This window comes from Petaurus breviceps, unplaced genomic scaffold (genome assembly GCF_028583685.1).
Source record: "Petaurus breviceps papuanus isolate PSGF00001 unplaced genomic scaffold, PetGlider_PUasm1.0 90721, whole genome shotgun sequence".
Lineage (NCBI taxonomy): Eukaryota > Metazoa > Chordata > Mammalia > Diprotodontia > Petauridae > Petaurus > Petaurus breviceps.
The window spans coordinates 7,681,945-7,703,499 of record NW_027187322.1 but is presented as its reverse complement, the minus strand read 5'-3'; the positions used below and the strand labels follow the sequence as shown (position 1 = coordinate 7,703,499).

General features: G+C 40.4%; 1 protein-coding gene across 1 annotated transcript in view; it reads left to right on the top strand.

The window, feature by feature from the left end:
• Positions 1-21,555, top strand: part of DHCR7 (7-dehydrocholesterol reductase) — a 300,532-nt gene that overhangs the window by 152,548 nt on the left and 126,429 nt on the right. The window lies entirely within an intron of this gene.

The following is a 21,555-nucleotide window of genomic DNA, read 5'->3' as shown; positions in this document are numbered from 1 at the left end:
TCTTTCTCTCTTCCTTTCTTTCTCTGTTTCTATGTCTCCCTTCCTTCCTTTCTTCTTTCTTTTCTTTTTGTACAAAATGATTAATATAGGAATGTTTTACGTGAGCACACATGTATAACCTATATTGTGGGGAGGGGGAAGGGAGGGACAGCAGGATAGAATTTGAACCTCAAAACTTTAAAAAATGTTAAAATTGTTTTAACAAATAATTGGGGAAAACAAAATTATTTTAAAAAAAATTAGAAAGACCCAATAGAAAATGAGATAGAAAAACTCATTGAAGAAAATAATTTCTTAAAAATTAGAATTGAGGGGTGGCTAGGTGGTGCAGTGAATAAAGCACTGGTCCTGGAGTCAGGAGGACCTGAGTTCAAATCTGACCTCAGATACTTAACACTTACTAGCTGCATGACCTTGGGTAAGTCATTTTAACCCCAATTGTGCTGCCTTGCCCTTTTTGAAAAGCAAAAAAAAAATTAGAATTGGGAGACTGAAAGCTAATGATTCCGTGAGACATAAAGAAATAATAAAACAAAATCAAAAGAAGGAAACAAAAATGCAAGAAAATGTGAAATATCTCATTAAAAAAACTGACCTGGAAAATTGAATTATTGAGCAACCCAAAGTCCATGATCTAAAAAAGAGCTCAGATATCATATTTCAAGAAATTATTAATGATAAGATTGCAATGAATCTTCTTATCCCAGTCAGGCTCCAACCCAGGCCTGAATTGATTTAAGCTCTTCAGGTTTAGGTGGAGACAGGTTCTTCTCCCTAGAGAGCCCAAGACTGGGAGAGATCTGGTGTGATGGGGGACTGGTGTGCTAGCATAGGTATTTCTTCTATCAGGAGGCAGAATGTAATATTAGCCCCTTTTGAAAAGGTATTGTACCAAGATAAAGTGACCTAAGTCACATACTCATGACCTCATTTTAAAGCAGCACAACTTCCAGTGCATTGACCAATCAGAGTTGATTGGCATCCCTTGAGAACACCTACTCTTTGAAGAGCATATAACACTGTACGCCTAAGTTCCAAATCAAGCCAGTTCTGAACTGGTCCCCTTAGGGGGTCCTAGTTCTGGATTATAACTCCCTTGCAATGCATGTCTGCAACTTGTGATAGAAATTAAAATGGGATCACACACATATTCTGATTTTGTCTGTCTTTTTCTTAGAACAGACTGTTTCAAAATTGAGATTTGACAATCTGTACCCAATTTCTGTCAGACTGCTTTCCAGCTTTCCCAACAAGTTTTTACTAAATAATGAATCTTTAACCCAAAACGTATGTCTTTAAATTTGTCAAAAACAAGGTTACTATAGTTGGCTCTGTTCCACTAATCTGCTTTTATATTTCTTAGCCAGTATCAGAGAGTTTTGCTATTACTGCCTTACAACGTAGCTTAAGATCTGGTATTGCTCAACCCCTTTCCTTTATTTTTTCATTAGTTCCTTTGATATTCTTGTCCTTTTGTTTTTCAAATGAATTTTATTGTTAATTTTTCTAATTCACTAAAATAATTTCTGGTGATTTATTTGGGATAATATTGAATACATAAATTAGTTTAGGTGAAATTGTTGCTTTTATGATGTTTGTGCTGCCTACCGATAAATAATATTTTTTTCCAATTTTTAAAATCTTATTTTGTTTGTATAAAAGCTGTTTCTTCATGATTTTTTTCCTATAGTTCCTGGGTTTGTTTTCACAGGTGTGCTCCCGTGTATTTTACACTGTCCAGAGTTATTTTTAAGGGTGATCTCTGATTTATCTCTTCTCGCATGTTCTAATTCATGATGTAGAGGAATGCTGATGATTTCTGGGACTTTATATACTGCTACTTTGCTAAAATTATTAATTGTTTTAGCTAACTTTCTAGTCGAGTCTTTGGGATTTTTCAAGTATATCATCATATCATCTATAAAAAGACAGCTTTATTACCTCATTCCTTATTCTTATTTCTTGATTTTTTCCCTTTTATTATGCTATTGCTAGAATTCACAATACAATATTGGATAATAAATATTTTTAAAAATAATATTAAATAAATATAGTAAAAAAAAAAGTAGAGGTAGTAATCATTGGGGCAACTAGGCACTGGGTTTGAAGTCAGAAAGACTTACCTTCAAAATCTTGCCTCAGCCACTAGCTATGTGACTAAACCCTTTTGGCCTCAGTTCTTCATCTGTATAATGAGCTGGAGAAGGAAATGGCAAACCACTCCAGTATCTTTGACAAGAAAACCTTAAATGGGGTCATGGAGAATTAGACATGACTCGAATGGCTGAACAATGACAACAGCAACCATAAAGTAAAAAACACACCTAATTAAAAGAGATAATCAGGGAAACAACATTTCAGTTAAAAGATACCATAGATAATAAAGTAATATCATGTAATTTTACAGCAAGTCTCTCTGATAAAGGCCTCATATCTCAAATGCATAGGCAACTGAATGAAATTTTTAAAAATGAGAGCCATTCTTTAATTGATAAATAGTAGAAGGACAGGAACAGACAGTTTTCAGAAGAAGAAATTAAACTATCCATAGTCATATAAAAATGCTCTAAATCACTCGCTGTTGATTAAAGCAATGCAATTAAAACAACTTTGAAGAACCATCTCACATACATCAGAAACAACAAAGGCTAGAGAGAATGAGAGAAAATAGGCAGTCTGATAAACTGTTGGTGGAGTAAGAAGCTGATCTAATCATTGTGTAGAGTGATTGCTCCAAGGGTCATAAAACTGTGCACACCGTTGGACCTAGAAGCACCACTACGAGGTCTGCACCCCATAGAGGTCAAAGGAAAAGGATCCGAATGGACAAACATATTTATAGCAGCTCTTTTTGTGGTGGCCAAGAATTGGAAATTGAGGGGATGCTCATCAATTAGCGAGTGTCTGAAGAAGATGGGACCTATGATTGTGATACAGCACTTTCGTACTGTAAGAAATGACAAAGGAGATCCCTGTTGGGGAAAAGTGACAAGAACTATAGGAAATGATGCAAGGTGAAGTGAGTAGAACTCGGAGATTGTTGTGCGTGCTAGCTAGCATTGGTGTGGTCATGATGATCACCTGTGTAAGACGTGGCCGCTCTGAGCGACATAATGAGACAAGACAATTTCAGAAAACTCATGATGAAAAAACGAGGCTGTCCACCTCCAGAAAGAGGCTGATGGGGGCTGACTACAGATCGAAGTATGTTCTTCTCATTTTTTTTGCCTTTTTTCACTACATAATTAAAATGGAAATGTTTTGCATTATTTCATAAAAAGTTTTAAATGGCTGAAAGTAATAAAATGTAACATTAATACATTACTGTAGTACTCTAATGTGTATAAAGTACTTCACACAGACAGGCTACAAGCCCCACAGAAAGACCATATGGTATGCCATACATGTATTATAACCATTTTCAGCTGAGAAAACTGAAACACTGAGAGTTCAAGTGACTTTTTTGGGGTCACACAGCTAATAAACTTCAGAGATGGGTTTGGATTCTGGAATTTAGCTGACAAGTTCCAGTATTCTTTGATTCATACTTCACTGTCTTTTGTCCTTCTGGTGCTAACCATATGTGTGACAAAGAATCTCCTCTATCTCAGGTCCAAGAGGTCCCCACTCCACTTTTGTTGGGCTGTCTCCAGTGAGGGGGAGCTCCCCTCTCCCAGAGTAGCCCTCTCCAACTTTAGAGAGGCCTGGCTATTAGTGTAACCCTAGACCCAAAGACCATTGGTGTGGGACTCTTCCCTTTTTGGTGAAGATCGATGCCCATGCCAGAATCAAGGTAGGGGCAGAGTTGGTGAGTGTGGAAGAAAGGGAAACCCTTCAGTTTTCTTCAAGTCTGGATCTTCTAGGACTGTTCATGCTTCTGGCTTCTAGCTTTGAGAGACAAGATGGACAAGAGAAATCCCATTTCAAGTGGTAAAGGAGAAGACTGGGAAGAAGCCAGAACGTGAGGATCTGGCAGTCTTCACCGTATCCGTATTCCCAGCTTGCTATTCTAGAGACTCCAGGGATCTTCCCTGTGGGCGAGCTCTAGGTTCTCTCAGCTGAGTTACCTTGTTCCATGTGGGAGAGCTCCTTCATCGTATACTTTCTGGTATATATTCTCATATGTATACTTTCTCCGATTTTTGTTTTATCAAATTGGATAAATGAGTTTCTGTGGGAATTCCTACCCATGTTCATTTTGAATTGGTATTTGGGGGGAAAGGATTAAAGCCCTGGAGGTAAAGCTCAGGGTCTGCATTTTTCCTAATTAATGAAGCTGCAATCACAAACTAGCTTGAACGAGGAAATCACATCCCCTAAACCAACAATATTAGCAGAGTGGCAGCTTCTGGCCCCAAATTCCTGCTTTCATTCTTGATAGAAATTGGGGTATGGTGGGGAGGAGGCAATGTTAGAGATAATGCCTCTTCAGGGTCCCTTGAAACCATAAACACACCTCCCCTCTGCCCCCAGTGCTGCATGTTCCCAAGAGCCGTTGCCACAGTTGGAGGTTTTGGTGCTTATTTTTTAAAATTTTCTACTCAACAGGGGTTTTTTATTCAGTGAAAATACTGGAATAAAGGGCACACTAATAACATCAGGGACATTTCAGGTCAAAACAAAAAAATGCCAATGGACTGGATGGCACCTCTCCTGAGTAACCTCAGAAAAGGCTTCGAGGAAACAGTTTGCCGAGATGTTGGGGGCAGATTCTCCACATAGGACTCAAGGCCAATGTCTTTTGCCCTTTTGTCTGTGTCCAATAAGCTACATGGCTGCAGGAAGCCAAGTCACTACATTCATTGAATCTTAATGTGCTTTGGGTCAAACAACAAGTTTTACAGCAATGTTTATAATTTTGAATAATGTTCCATCATGTCTTGGTCCAAATTCAGAACCTAGACAATGGAGGTTTTCTGGTAGTACCATGAATGAATGCCTAAAGGAATCTGATGTGACCTCTGGCCGGTGCCACCACCTGGTGGACAGTTTACATATTACAGTCTTTCTCTGGAAAAGTAACATATAGGCATCTTGCTTTGTCCTAGACCAGGGATGGTCCTTTACATGCATTAATATTTAACTGTAAAAAATAAAATAAAAACACAAAAGATGCGCAAAGCTGTATTAATAAAAATAAAAGGATTTGTTCTGTAAAATTTGGATTCAGTCAAAAGGCCACACTTGAGGACCTAGAAGGCCTCAGGATACAAATGATATCAACAGACTTTAGTAAAGGGATGAATAGCAAAAGAAGGTGAAACAAAACAATGTAGTGAAAATTAGCTATACTCTTGTCAGAGGAACAATGCATGAGAAGGGATTGATAAGTCAGGAATTTTATGGTGCCTTAAAAAGATGAAGTCTATATCATTATGTTTGAAAGATCATGATTATACCTTATGTGTTTAAATTAATTGCTAAGCAAGTAAAGTTGTGTGCTGATGATTGATGCAACGCTTTTAAAATTTTATTTTATTTTTAATTTAGGTGATAAAACAAGCATTTCCATAACATAGTATTATAAAAACAAGATTGCACATGAAACTGCTAATTTATTATGTACAACTTACTATATATAATAAAGTTATCATGTAAATTTCTTTTTTTCCTTTTTTCCCTTTTTTTCTTCCCTCCCCCCAAACCCTAGAGGTGGCTGCCATTAGACACAAATATGTGTGTGTGTGTGTGTGTGTGTGTGTGTGTGTGTGTGTAAAACCAGGCTGTACATACTTCTATTTATGTCTTCTTTATCTCAATGCAGATGTTGTCTTCTTTTACATCTCATTTGTAGTTAATTTAGGCATTTACAAGTCAAAATGGCTTACTTGCTCAAAGCTGTTCTTCAAACAGCATTGCTGTTACCATACGCAATATTCTCTTGTTTCTACTTATTTTGCTACTCATTATTTTGTAGAAGTCTTTACATGTTCTTGTAAAATCATTGAGCTCATAGTTTGTTATAGCATAGTAGTATTCCATTACAAGCATACACCACAACTTGTTCAGCCATTCCCCAATTCATGGGCATCCCTGAAATTTCCAGATCTTTGCCACCACAAAGAGAGATGCTTTACAGATTTTAGAATATACAGATTCTTTTCCTTTTTCCCTAATCATCTTTGGAAATAGACCAAGTAGTGGTATTGCTGGGTTGAAGGATATAACTAGTTTAATATCTCTTTTGGAATAATTCCAGATCACTCATTTCACCCTTGGCAATAACTTGATCATTGGTTACCTTCCCTCCAGTCTTTCCTTACTTCTGTCCACAATGGTCCATTTGCTGTCAAATGTATCTTCCTAAAGTGTAAATCTGACAGTGTCACCCCTGCTTCCATGTCCACCTTCCATACAATAAACTCCAGTGGCTCCCTATTTATCCCAGGATCAGATATGTAACCCTCTCTTTAACTTCTCAATGTCTTTCACAACCCACTCCCTCCAGTGTTTCTAGTTTTATCACACCTTATTTCTTCCTAGATATTCTATGATCCAGTGAAGTTGGCCTGCTGGATATTCTTCAGACATTTCTATCTCCTGACTGTTTATTTTCATCGGCTGTGCCTCATGCCTAGAATTTCCTCCCTCCTCATCTCCATTTTTTGGTTTCTTCCAAGTCTGAGTTTAGATTCCACTTTCTTCAGGAAGCCTTTCTTAACACACACATGATCTAGCAACATGGCCTTCTTGCTGTTCAAAAACAAGCCCCTCCATTTTCCACTTGGGGCACTTTTCCTGCCTGTCTTCCATACCTAGAGTGCCTTCCCTCCTCATCTGTCTCCTGACTTCCCTGCCACCTTCCAGTCTCAGCTAAAGTCCCACCTTCTAAAGAAGCCTTTCTCTGCCCCCCTCCCTTAATGCTGGTGTTTGACCTCCATTGGTTATCTCCAATTTGGTCTGTCTCTACCTACACTAAATTGTTTTCATATTGTTTCTCTCATTAGACTGTGAGCTCTCTTAGGGCAGGTATTGTATCCCCAGAGCTTAGCTCAGTATCTTTGTCCAGAGAAGGTATCTAATAAATGCTCATTGCCTATTGGATAACTGACACATTCTTCTTCCACCAGTGTTCTTTACCTGGATGCCCCTCCCCACTTCCTTTGTGTTCATTCATTCTTCCTGATAATGGTGCATTTCTGCAGGACTTTGGGAGGGGAAATATGTTTTATTGTTACATTTCTTCTTATAATATTTAATTAAATGACTTTCCTTTAAACAAATTTTATCTTCTGGAAGACTACACAATCTATGGAGGTTTGCTGATCATAGTTTAGATAGCTGCAAATCAAGAAAGACACTGAAGCTTAAGTAACATTTCAGGAGGTCCACAAATGAAAAGGGTGAGGGGTCCTCTGGGAGCAGTATTCTTTAACTCAACCGAAAGGCTAAGCTAGCCTGCCATCTTCCCCTTCCCTGCATACAGACACATCACTCTTTATGCATTAATCAGCCCCCCCCACCCTTATCTCTGCCTCTTAGCATCTCTATCTTCCTGCAGATCTCAGCTGAGTCTGGAGTCACCTACTACAGCCCTCCCCACTCCCAAAGCCATCTCAGACACCTCTGTCAGCACAGAGCCTACATTCTCCCCTCTGCTCAGTGGAACACTCATTCCTTTAGGCCAAGAACTGTTGGGCTTTTCTTTTTGCATCATTTGGCATTGCCTTGTAGATAACAATTGCTTTATGTTTTAATTGTTGAATTAAACTGAAAATATTTCTGTCTCTGAACTCGAAAGCAGAGACTGGTGGTCTCTGAGAGATGATGTGATATTGTATAAAAAAACAATGATGTGAAGTCAGACAAGACCAAGGTAAAGACTCACCTCTGACATTTACTAGAAGTCTAACTGTGGGGGTGGCACCCGCTCCAGTGTCAGGATGACCTGGAGATCAAATCCCGGGCTCAGACACTTAGCACCACACCCAGAAATAACTGGCCGTGTAACCTTGAGCAAGTTACTTAACCCCAATTGCTTAGGGGTGGCCAGGTAGCATGGCGAGTAAGAGCACCCGCTCCAGTGTCAGGATAACCTGGGGATCAAATCCGGGCTCAGATACTTAGCACCCACCCAGAAATAACTGACCGTGTAACCTTGAGCAAGTTACTTAACCCCAATTGATGTAAAAAAAAAAAGAAGTCTAACTGCAAGTAAAGTACTTGAATTTTCTTCTGTCGGTTTCCCAAACTAAATATTCTGAACTGAAAAATACTTGGTACCTTCCTTTCAGGTTTGTCACATGGCTGAAATGCACTAATGGCATTAAAATACTTTTGTCCTTTGCTCATAGGAGTCACTTAATAAATACTTCTTGAATTGTAACCTAAGAGTACTAGAGAAAGGTCAGTGATTAGGAGAATTAGAAGTTATATTAATGGGCTCCTTCAGCTGCAGTCCCAGAGCTGAGGCACTGATCATGGTTCCAGGGTCAGCTGGCCAGGACATACATAAATCTGAAATCAGGAGACAGACATCATAGGGAGCTGATAATGGCAGTCCCTTCCTGCTCCCTTTGTGCTAAGAAAGAACTTCCAGCTTGCTGGAATCTTGTGAGAAGATGGAAAACAGGTGGGTCATAGGGTCTGGAGATAAGCCAGGGATGAAATTCCTATGCATAAACCCACACACCCTGGAAAATCAGGTGACCTTCTCACTCTCCCACCTTTCCATTTCTCCCAGTTGCCTTCCACTAACTACAGGTACAGTCGTATCTCACTGTAGAAACAATACTGGCCTTTCTTCAGAGTTCTCCGCTGTTGCATCAAGGAATGTTTGTATTTTATTCCATGTCGATGGGGATGAGAACACCATCCTGAGGCCAGTCTAACAATGTCTACTAAATGTGTGGTCCAGATCCCCATGTCCTCACAGGTGGCATTTACTTGCTTCTGGACCTCTGACTCTATTGTACCCAATGTTGTCTTTATAATAATCCCAGGCCTCTGTCTGACCTCTAACAATAACCCACGCTTAGAATCAAAAGATTGAGAACTGGGAGGTTCTTTGGGCATCATCCAGTCAAGAGCCTTAGCTTTTGGAATGAGAAAACTGAGAAAGGAAGTGACTTGTCCCGATGTGCCCTGCCCAGAGGTGCCCTGCTGTATCAGCAATGCCATATTCACAATGCCTATAGAGATTACAAATATGCTGATATAATTATCCATCACAAAATACGTCAGGTTTGCCATTTGGGGAAATAAACTAGAAAATTTATTAAGATACCAAAAGACTGAGTCCCAAAACCAGAAAGTGAAAGCCATCAGAGTAGTTATGATATTGGCACAGGTAGATAAAGTAGAAAGCACCCACATTTTCAAGCCTTTAAAACAGAACAGGCTACCTCAGGCAAAGGTCCTCCTCTCCCCACTCACAGCAACCACCCAGCATCCTGGAAGCACGCTCCCAGCAGCTCTGGCCTCTGGCAGTCCTCAGCAGGAGTCCTAACTCAAAAAAAAAAAAGGGCAACTGCCACCAACTGCCAACCGCAGGACCGTTAGCTCGGCTTTTCACTTTCTCTTGCTCTGCTATGTCAGCATGTCCATGGGGCATGGGAGATCTTTAAATCCCATAACCCTTACACCTGCCCAGATGTGCCTTGCCCAGAGGTGCCCTTTCCAGATGTGCCCTGCCCAGAGGTGCCCTGCCCAGATGTGCCCAGATTCTGTTTTCCATCTAATCTCATTTGATGTGCTCTCTGTAACTTAAGCATTTTGCATAAAGATCCCTAATGAACTTGCTCCCATGTTGTAGCAAGTTTGGGGCTAATTCAACAGGCTAGTCTACATAAGAAGACAGTAGATATGATAGGAGGCACAGAGAAGGTAGGACTAAGGCTTATTTCAGGCTCCTTTCCTGCACTTACTCCATTATTCACTGGCTACACTACTTGAACCCGGGAACCCAGAATCACTTGACCACAAGATTCTTCTTTCATGCCCACAGTATGTCAGCTCTTCATTCCTCAATATCTTTTAGGATCCAAACATATTAGAACTTACAAGGCACATTCATGCACATGTGTCACTGAGGTCCAGGGACCCTTCTTTCCTAAAAATTTGTTCACTCTGGTGGTTTAGAGTGAAATGAAAAATGTTATTCACTTCCTTCAACCTCAACCAACTCTTCCAAGAGTCTCTCAGTCTTTTATGCCTTTGTTTGTTTCCCTGAAACACTGGATCTGACCTAACCATGTGCCCTGAGGTACACATTTCTGCTGTGGCTCTTCCCGGAGACCTTGGCTTTTTGGCTCACCTGAACACCATGCACTGATCCCAAGGTTTCTCAAACCCCTAGCATCTTCTTCCACTCTAGAGCACCCTGGGAATCTGGCTTCAAAATGTTGTACTTGGACACCACAAATGGATTCAATGGATCTCAAGCACATGAGAGATATATGCTGAGACAAGAAAACAGATGAGAAATTAGTGAATATATAAATGCCTAGGACTTGAATATAGGTAGGATTAAAAAAAAAGACTTCAAATGTTATCACCCCCCTACCTATTCTCATTAGCCAAATTTTATTGAGACAGACATTTAAAATCAGAGCGATTTTGGTTGACGCTTCCACAAGACCAAGAGAAGACACTTCAACAAACCCTTCTCTTCCCTCTGATCCTCTCACAGAACATAGAAGTAGATCTACCTTTTATATGAAGGGTCTGCCTGGAGTGAATGACCTACAGATAATCCTCTGACCTCTGACCCAAAGCTGCCTACAGAAGCCTCTTGTCAGATTTGGGGCCACATCAAATATTATCAAGCTGTGAGTACATACCCTGTCATTTCCTGAGCTATTATTGCTGACCAGTCAGAACCCAGGGCTCACTGGAAAGTGTTTCTTAGGGGAAATTATCTTTCTGTTGCCTCATGACTCTGCTCATGGCCCCCCATTTCTCTGATGTCTTGTGACCTTCTTATCCACATTTCTTCCAGCCAGCAAGCTGAAAATTCTCAGGCTGCTGGTGTATATTCTGGTCATCTTCCTCAAACCAGGCATAACTGAAGTACCCAAATTTAATATTAATGCAATTGGAGGAGGACTGAGCATGAGTTTAGGAGAATCTGAAATTTTCATGGGATGATTAGAATCTTTCTAATTTCTTTCTCATTTTATTGATTCCCCAGTGAATCTCCAGATATTCAGACCTGTGTGAGCCTGTGGTTTTAGCTCCTGGGAAGCCCTGACCAGCAGTGGCTAGAGGGACTTTGGAAGAGTGGATCACCAGCAGCAGTGGTGGTTTCCAGAATTATCAACCCATAAATGCCAAAGAAAAAGTGAGAGGTCAGCATAGAACTCTGATGGAACTGGGGGGGGGATGGAGAAGAGGGTCTGGCTCCTGCCTCTGGAGTTAGAAGTGGTGGAGGGGCAGCAGCCCTGCAGCCACCTGCATGTGACTGCTTCAGAGATCCTAGCCTGAAGATTGTAGGGGGGCCAAGCGACCATTCAGAGGGTTAATCAATCTTGCTTTAACCTGCCTGGATCTAGATTGTGGTATTGGGTGGGGGTCGTGCCCAGTGAGCCAGAGCATTTGGGGGCTGCAGAGATGGCTCCCTCCTAATAGCTCCGGCAGCTGTGAAAACCCCAGCAATTTGGGACAAAGCTCTCCTCTATGGAAACAGAGTTCTACTGCGGCAAAAAGCTCAAAACTCAATTAAATGAGTGGCAACATGAGCATGCAAATGAAGCAAAGCAATTCAACCTTAGATTTCTTTTTTGGGGACAATAAGGATTTGACTTCTGACAAGAAGTCAGGACTCTTGCACCAAAAGCTTCAAAAAAAATATGATCTGGATACAGGCAATAGAGGAGCTTAATAAGGATTTTGAAAATGAAAAAAGAGAAGTGGAAGAAAAAGTCAGAAGAAAAATGAGAATGATGCAAGAAAACCATGAAAAGAGAGTCAACAACCTGACTGAAGAAAATAAAACCTTAAAAAACAAACTAACTCGGATGGTAAAAGAGGCTCAAAAATCCAATGAAGAGAATCATTCCTTCAGAATTAGATTGGAGCAAATGGAAGCTAATGACTTTATGAGAAATCAAGATCCTATTAAAGAGATTCAAACAAATGAAAAAATAGAAGGCAATGTGAAATATCTCATTGGAAAAACCACTGACCTAGAAAATAGATCCAGGAGAGATAATTAAAAAATTATTGGACTACCTGAAATCCATGATCAAAAAAAGAACCTAGAAATCATCCTTCAAGAAATTCTCAAGGAAAATTGCCCTGATGTTTTAGAACCAGAGGGCAAAATAGAGGTTGAAAGAATCCACAGATAACCTCCTGAAAAAGATCCCAAAAAGAAAACTCCTAGTAATAATATAGCCAGGTTCTAGAGTTCCCAGATCAAGGAGCAAATATTAAAAGCAACCAGGAAGAAAAAATTTGAATATTGTGGAATCACAATCAGTATAACACAGGATCTGGCAGCTTCTACACTGAGGTATTGAAGGGCTTGGAAGATGAGATGTCAGAGGTCAAAAGAGGTGGGATTAAAACCAAGAATCACCTACCCAGAAAAACTGAGTATCATGTTTCAGGGGAAAATATTGTCATTCAATGGAATAGAGGACTTTTAAGCATTCTTGATGAAAAAACCAGAGTTGAATATAAAATTTGACATTCAGATACAAGAAGCAAGAGAAACATGAGAAGGTAAACAGGGGAAAGAAGTCATAAGGAACTTATCAAAGTTGAACTACTTACATTCTTACATGGAAAAATGATAATTGTAACTTATGAAACTTTACTCAGTATGAGAATACTTGAAGGGAATAGAAATGTATGTATGTATGTATGTGTGTATGTATATGTCTATATATGAGGGTGTATGGACGTATGGAGACATATGTGAATGTGTGTATATATGTGTACAGTTATATATAGACAGAGGGCAAAAAACCAATTGAAATTAAGAGATGAGAGAGGAATATAATGAGAGAAGATGGGGAGAGAGAGAATGGGGTCAACTATCTCATATAGAAGAGGCAAGGGAAAATGGTTACAATGGAGAGGAAGAATAGGAAGGCATGTTGTGAAAGAAAACCTAGACAAAAAAACCTCAAAAAAAATAAAGTAAATGTTATTTAAATGCTTCCATCTGTATTCAGACACCATGAGTTCTTTCTCTAGGGATGCAGAGCATTTTCCATCCTAAGTCCTTCAGAACTGTCTTGGACAGTTGTGTTGCTGAGAAGAGCTAAGTCATTCACAGCTGCCCATCTTACCATGTAGCTCTTACTTTGTACTCAGTACTTTTCACTTTGCATTAGCCCATGCAAGTCTTCTTCTGAGAGCAGCCTGATCCTCATTTCTTACAGTAAGATAGTATTTCATCACAGTCACATACTACAATGCCCAACTGATGGGCATCCCCTCAATGTCTAATTCTTTGCCCCCCAGAAAAGGGCTGCTGTAAATATTCTGTTAGTATAGGTCCTTTTCATTATTGTTTTATATTTAAGAGCTCTTTTACTCTGGGTCATTATTTGTTAGATTCTCATCTGTAGATCTCTGATTTCTGTTTAACAGATTTGGTATCAATATGTGGTAGAAATTGGTCCAGATGGGATGTGAGCATCAATATCCTGGCCCCTTATGAACAATCAGGAAAGTGACCTTCTTGTGAACCTCTAAACATCAGACCTTAAGACCAAAGATATATTTTGAGGAGGATAAAGATAATTCAGGCTAGTGTGCTTGTCCCTACTGCTCCAGACCAAGATATAGTCTCTGTATCTGCTTGGTTTTTCTCCTGTTCTCACTTCAAAGAAACATCCCCACCCTTTCATGGACACCTACCACCAAAGCATGCCAGTTATCAATAAAGATCAGTTGAAGCAATAAAAAAATGGGGACACCAGCAGTTGACCAGATTCTGTGCTGGTCAATAACCTGGTTTGGCATGGGGTGAGCACCTGCTGCTGCATCCTCCTCCCTCTGCCCACTCTCAGGACAGTAGCAGCTACTTCAAGACAGGGACAGTTTCACAGTATTCGTGTTCTCAGCGCCAAACCCAGTGGTGCAAAATCTTCTGGGCCTAGGATCTCACAAATGGGTAACTATTCAACAAATGATTGTTGCACTTTGGCACTGAAAAGGAACAGATTCCGTTTCCTTGTCTCCATTCTAGGTGCGTGACAATGGCTGTTAAACCCCATTTACATTTTTGGTCTTGGTTAATGTATTGGTTCCCTACATCAAAGTGAATTTTTTTTCTTTCTCTTCTTTATTCTGTGACAAGAAGATGGATGCTGGATAGAGGAGGGAAATAATATACCGAACCATAAAATAAAGTGAAAGAAGAAAGCTATCAAGTCTATTTTTAAAATTAGAATAGATTCATAAATTAAAAAATAAACAAATATATGCATGAAGAAGTAAATTTTCATTGGATTAAATGGTTCAGTCCATCCTTGGTCCTGTCCACATGGATCCTAGAAGGAACACCCCCCCCCCGTTCCACATGTACTTCTTCACAGCCTGAAGAAGAAGTAGGGTCATACAGCTAATAAGTATCTGAGGCTGGATTTGAACTCAGTTCTTTCTGACTCTAGGCCAAGTGTTCTGTGCACTGTGGCACCATCTAGTCATCACCAAGAGAAGGAGAGGGGGTAAGGCAGCTCTGATTGAGTTTGGAGACTGGAGTAAACCTTTGGATAAATTCGTGATGCATTTCCCTGTTTTGTGTCCAGAGGGCATCTGAGAGCAGCAGGGCTCCCTGGATCTTCCACCATTCAACATGGCTGTGTCTGCCTCACTTAGTGCTTGGGATATGCTCATGCCAAGGTGATGGAGGAAACTGAAAGTGTGATTTTAGATCTTTGGTGTGAGTCACCTCATGTCACCAGTACCTGAATGGGTAGTGACTGTCACTCTGTTCATTGCCCTGGATGGGCTTGTGGGAAACAGCATCGTCCTGTGGTCCTTGGGCTTCCACAACCTGAGGCACCCCTTCTCTGTCTACATCCCCAACCTGGCTGGGACGAACACCCTCATCCGCTGTGACTTTTATTTTTACTCCTCATAGAGAAGTTTTTCTTTTTTATTTTGATCATATTCTTGGAGTACTGGGTGTTATCTACACCACAGCCTTCCCTATGCTCTGGGCCTGAGCCACCTGGCTGCAATCAGCACCAAGAGCTGTCTAGCAGTCTTCTTCCCCATTGGGGCCCTCCAGAGAGCCTTGGGGGACAAGCCTGAGATGGTTCATAGGGGGAGGAACATTCACTCCATCTGCATAGAGATGTCACCTGAGAAGAAGATGCTCTCTCACCAGAGCCCAGGAAATGAGCCCCTTGCCCCAGTTCTAGCTGCTGCTCTCCTCCCACCTCCCTGGGAGAAGGGCCAGGATTCTCCCAATCCCTTAAACTAGAGCATGGTCTCTAAGAGCAGGCAGAAGGAGTCCTAGTGACTTCAGGCACCAGGCAGTATGCTCATCTCTTACAAATATGATCTCATCGATGCTCACTGAAATCCTATGACCTATGTGACCTTATTATCCCTGCTTTACAATTGAGGAAACTGAGGCAGGACAGAGTTTTAGTGCTTTGTCCAGGCCATGTAAGGAATAATTATCTGAGACTTGATTTGAACTCAGTTCTTCCTGACTCCAGGCCCCACACTGGGATGATAATTGGGGATCTCTTTTATCCAAGAGAACCAGATGGGATGATGGTAAAAGGAACCAGATTGGGGCAAAGGACCAAAAACAGTCTCTTTGAGACAATGATGTTTAGGAAACTAAAGGACTTCAAAGATATGAGACACTCATAGGATCTTGACTCATCTGACCGAGCTTCACTTCTGAGTCACGTTCTCAGAGAAAGCAGTGGGCTCAGGAAGAAAGCCTGATCACTAGATAGACCTGGGTTGTGTAGCATGTGGTCAGGAGCCTTAAATGTTAGCAAGTGGGGCCATGTGGGGTGGAAGTGGGCAAATCACAAGGCATCAGAGGCAGGATGTAAACAAAGTCATGAAGAGATCTTGAGATAATTCCCCTGAGGCGGGAGAGGGGACACTTTTCAATAATTCAGGGCTCTGATTGGACCATTCTATCTGAAACCACAAGGCCTTTTCTAAACTCTTGGTGATACTAACTCTGACCTGAATTTCCAATCAAAGGTTCTTACAGACAATACCAGATCCAGAAAACAGAGCATCATATCCCGGTCAGTGACTCCTGGAGCTCCTTCTCTTCAGGACACATCTGTTCTTTCTTCCCTGAGGGAAATGGTATAGAGGGGAAGGAGAGGGTTACATTATCACCTTTGGCAATTGTGGGGAGTGACAGAGGTCTGGGCTCTCAGAATTTGTAGGGACAATTTGAAGAGAATCACAGATAGAGGAATAAATGCTTCTTCTCTTCCCTTCCCCACTCCCTTATCTCTTTACCTTGGTTTCTTTGTGTTTTCTGTTTCAGCTGTCCCTTCTCTATAAGAATGCCTACATAAGAGAAGATAAATTAGCTTAGAAGGGGGATGGGTGGAAGAGTTACTCTCAACTCTCCTGAAAAAAGTGAATAATCTGAAATGAGTATGTATCTGGTTCTTCTCTCCTTTACTTGGCCCAGGAATCAGGTTTTTTTCTAACCATTCTGTCTCTCTTCTGAGTATTTTAAAGACAGCATCAGCAGCGAATTCAGTCAAACTTTCACACAGTGAAGAAATTCCTTTTACATCTTACAAGTTCTACAATTGTTTCTTTGGCCTTTCTCATTTCAAGGTGTGGGAAGAGTTAATCATGACAAGACTTACATCTCAATTTCATAGAGCAGATGCTGGAAGGCACCTTAGAGGAGACTGATGATTTTCAATCAACTTTGACTTTTTCTCTACTAATAAATGTGTGTCTTTCAAGATACTTGATAAGGATTCTATTGTCACTCTAAAGCTTACTTTTGTGTTGTATGAAATTGTTTGTATTATATGAAAATTTTATTGTATAAAAATTGTTTTCTCTTGTATTAAAGGGTTTTACTCCAATATTTAAAAGGCTGTAAGTCAACTGAATTAAATTAAATAGATTAATCCCACTTTTACTGAAACCAGAAGGCAGAACAAGGAGGAATAGCTAGAATTTACTAAAAGTAAAATCATGGCTTGCTGTCAGGAAACACTTGCCAACAATGTCTCTGATGTAGTGGGATGCCTTCTCTGGAACAAAGTGGATTCCCCCTCATTGCTAACCTTCAAGTGAATCCCAGATGTCCACTTGCTGGAAATGTGTTCAAGGGGATTTGTCTATATGTGTGGGGTATATTAGGTGTTTTTGATGCCCTTTGTGAAATTATGGTTCCAATTTTCAGAAATGGAGACATGAAATGATTTTTTTCTTTACTGTTTACTGACACTGCATTACTTCTAAGACAGCCTGTCCTCTCTATATAACCCAAAATAACTTTTGGGGGCAACATTCTTTCCACATCTCTTTCTACTTGAAGAATAATTAGAATATTTTTCTTCCCATGTCGTCTTTCTCTTGGCATTTTAATTCAGGTAACATTGAACTTGATTTTCTTTTGTCAATTTATGGCCTCTTGATTTTCAATTTTGATTTGGTGGTGGTGGTATAATTGTGCTTAATGAACATCTCAAGATGGAAACAATGATCCCAAAGAGTTATCTTGACTCCACCAAAGACAAGTCATTCCAGACTCATTGTATTTTCATTATGGAGAATTACTAGACTGGAATGCAATCTCAAAAGGGTCAGATACCCAAGAGTTCCATCTTTCCCAATCTGTGCCTGAACAAGAAGCCTGTCCATAGTCAGACACAGCCTGAAGTGATGAAGATTTCCCAAATATCTCCCATAAGGGAGCCCTCCTGAATTAACCCAATTCACTACAGATGGTCCCAGTTTTGAAGAGGCTCTACTCTTCTCCCTACATCTCTCTCTCAGCAGACTTCCACTGCTCCTCCTTCGGCCTCAGGGACCAGTGGGCAGAAGCCTAATCCCTTTCTACCTTCATATAATGGAAGACAGACATCATGCCCTTCCTAATTCTTTATTTCTTTTTTTTTTTTTATTGAGCAATCAGGGTTAAGTAACTTGCTCAAGGTTACACGGCCAGTTATTTCTGGGTGTGGTGCTGAGTGTCTGAGCCTGGGATTCGATCTCCAGGTTATCCCAACACTGGAGCCGGTGCTCTTACTCACTGAGCCACCTGGCCGCCCCCTAATTCTTTATTTCTACAAAAAATATCATGGGCTCAGTAGAAATCATTACCCTGTATTTAGCAAAGCATTGTCCTAAATATTTGTCTTGCCTATGGAAAAGAAAGATGTGTGAGATAGATGACATGACACTGAGGCAGTTTGGTGGTGCAGGCAATGGAGCCCTGTACCTGAAATAAGGCAAGAGCTGAGTTCAAATCTAGTCTCAGACACTTAGTACCTTGGTGCCTTCACAAGTCATTTAACCTCTGTTTTCCTCAATGTCGTCATTTGAAAATTTGAAAATGGGGCTAATAATAGAACCCACCATCCAGGGTTATTGCAAGGATGAATTCAGATAATAATTGTAAAGCACTTAGCACCATTCCTGGAATATAATAAATGCTATTTAAATGTTTGCTGTTACCTAATTTTATTATGTATGAAACTGGTCAAAAGCCTGTTTAAGTTCCTTTTCATATGGAGAATTTCAATGATGAAATAAGCAAAACAAGACTTTTCTTTCCAAGAATATATCTACCTTAGTTCTAAAAGAATATAAGCACTTAGAACATTATCATGTCCATTGTGGGCATGAGTTTATGCCTCCAAATGCTGACTGGTTAATCAGCACTTTTTGCAGGTGAACATGTTGATCAAAGGAAAAGGAAAAGAACCATCTTTGAAATTTTTTTAAAAAGATGGTTGATATATGAGTGTGAAGGCACACAACTTTAAGAGAAAATATTGGCAGTTTCTGACAGAAAATTTAACCCTACTCTGATTTTTAAATATATATGAACTAGGGGAAAATTTTTAACCTTCACTTGTGTGTGAATATAATCTTGGTTTTGCTATAAAAAGGGGAAGATAACATTTTAATTATCACACAGTGGAGGATAAGGACCTTTTTTAAGGACCCCAAGGTTACTCTAGCACATTAAAGACTGCAAATCTGAAAAGGATAATGGCAACTCAGTTCTTCTGCAAAAGTATATATCATGATTAAAGAGACTTAAAAGTGAAAACAGTGAGAAATCAGATCATTATTTTGAGGCCCAGGACTTCCCAAGGACTATTGATTAGACAGGGAAAATTTGAGCAGTTGTGGCTGTTTAAAATAAAAATGAGTCACTAAAAGTACTGAGGTTCTCTTTTAAGTCATTGAAGTATGAGAATTTGGAATATCAAAATCTGGTAGAAGAATCCAGGTTTGGGGCAGTGAAAACAAGCTCTGTGGGAGTTCTGGGCCTTAGAAATTGGGAGCTGGGAGAAAGCTTCAACCAAGTGACTCCTGGTGGGTCAGAGAGAACATAGATTTCACTGAGCATGAGCATCAGTGACAATTAGAGCAGGGAAGTGACGTAGAATTAAGAGGTCAGTTTGTCACCCAAATCTGTTGTGTTAGGCTGCCACCTCTGTGTAGAGAAGGAAAAGCAGAAGGGGTTTTGGAGCGGATTTCTAATTCTGGTGAGGAGGGCTGGGTATGTCTACCTGGCTTAGAGATCGCCTGGACTGTATTACAGTGAGCTCCATCCTGATTGGAAAACAGTTTATGTTTTAATGGGGGTGACAACCCCCATATGAGTTATTCCCGGGCCAGGGACAGGGCAGTTTGAACCTGAATGCTACTGGCATGGCAGGTACCATCTGTAGAGACCTAGAACTCTATGGGACTCTCCTTTCCCCTGCCCTGACAACCTCTAGGACCCCGTTGCTTCCATGCCCCCTTTCCCATCACGGGCAGATACCTGAAGGCCTGGGACAGCTCAGCTGAAGAGGCACCCCTGTGGACAATGACAATGAGGTGGTCTAGATCCCAGCAACAGAACAGAACCACATGGTTCCACCCAGACTCGGAGGGTTCTAGGTTACACCCTTAGAGATGAAATGAAATTCCTTTATTCATCCCTACGGCTTTTGGGCTCCCATTAAACTTGATTTGCCTCTATACAATCATCCGCTCACAACATTGTACACCAATACAATGTGTGATAGTTTCACAACCAGGCCATCATTTTTAGGTCTTCATATTATACTTTAATATCTTAAATATAACTCCTAATTAGGGCTAGGTAGGAGACCTGGGAAAGACCTTAGCTTAAAAAGGCCAAGGTCTCCCACTGCATCTGGGGCGATTTTCAATCACTGTGATATATACCTTGCCACTGGACTCAGCTGACTTCGGAGGAGAAACTGAGGCTGGTGACTTTGCACAGCTCTTCCTCACTTAAATCTAATTCACTTGCACGTCATGGCATCACCTACCTGGTGCCAGGGTCCTCTTCCAGAATGAACAGCAAACAACAGCTACTAATATAAAAAAGGAATCACAGCACTAATATATTAAAGTAAATGCATAAAAACTAAAGTAGGCTCCAATTCACACATAAACCTGGGTCTCTTTGTCCCCCCAATGCACTCAATAGCCAAGGGAATGGGTAGACAGACATGTATAAGATCCTGGCTTGGAAACACAAGAGCGAGGAGAATCCTTTTGTTTAACGTACCTTGAAACTCAGGGAACAAATTCCTCAATGATGGACATGCTTTCACTGCACCATAGCAATCCCCTCCCAATGATTCTGAACTCCACACTGCCATTACTCAAATGCCTCTGACTCCCTTTATTTCTATTTCCTTCCACCCAAACACATCATATTTGTGCATATATATATATATATATATATATATATACACACACACACACACACACACACACACAGACGCACACACACACACACATATGGACGTGCACACACAGGCATATTCTTTCACTTTCCTCTGTGTTTCTGCATGTGTCTGTGTGTTCAAACAAGGGTTTTTATAGTGCCTTAATTTTTTCATGAGAATTGCTTCAACATCCTCTATTTTAATGAAAGTCTTTTTCTCCCCTGCAGAATAATATTGATTTCTGCTGTGTAAGTGAGTTACGCCTGTAAGCTTCTACCATTTCCCTTCTGGCTTACCTTGTAGCAACTTCTCTGCTACTAAATTATGTGTGATACTACTACTTGAATTCTTTTCTGTTTTTGCAGTGATTTTTTTTTTCCTCTTTGACTGAGAATTCAGCAATTTCCTTCTAGTATTTCTCCTTTTCCTTTTTTCTATGTATTTTAAAATAATTCATTGAATATTTCCAAGTGACAAGTAAAAATAACTTACACGTGGTCCCTAGCAGTGAGGCGCAGTCAGATCCCTCCTGACAGAGCATGCTGCTGTTCTCATCCCCACTCTCTCCTCCCCAACCTCTGCTTCAGTCTGAATGGCCACTATCTCTCCTTGATTTATCTCATTTTCTCAGTCTGAAGACATACCCCGACTCTGTCATGCTCATTTTCCTAAAAGACATCATTTATCAATAAAAATGACCTGAAGCAATAGAAAA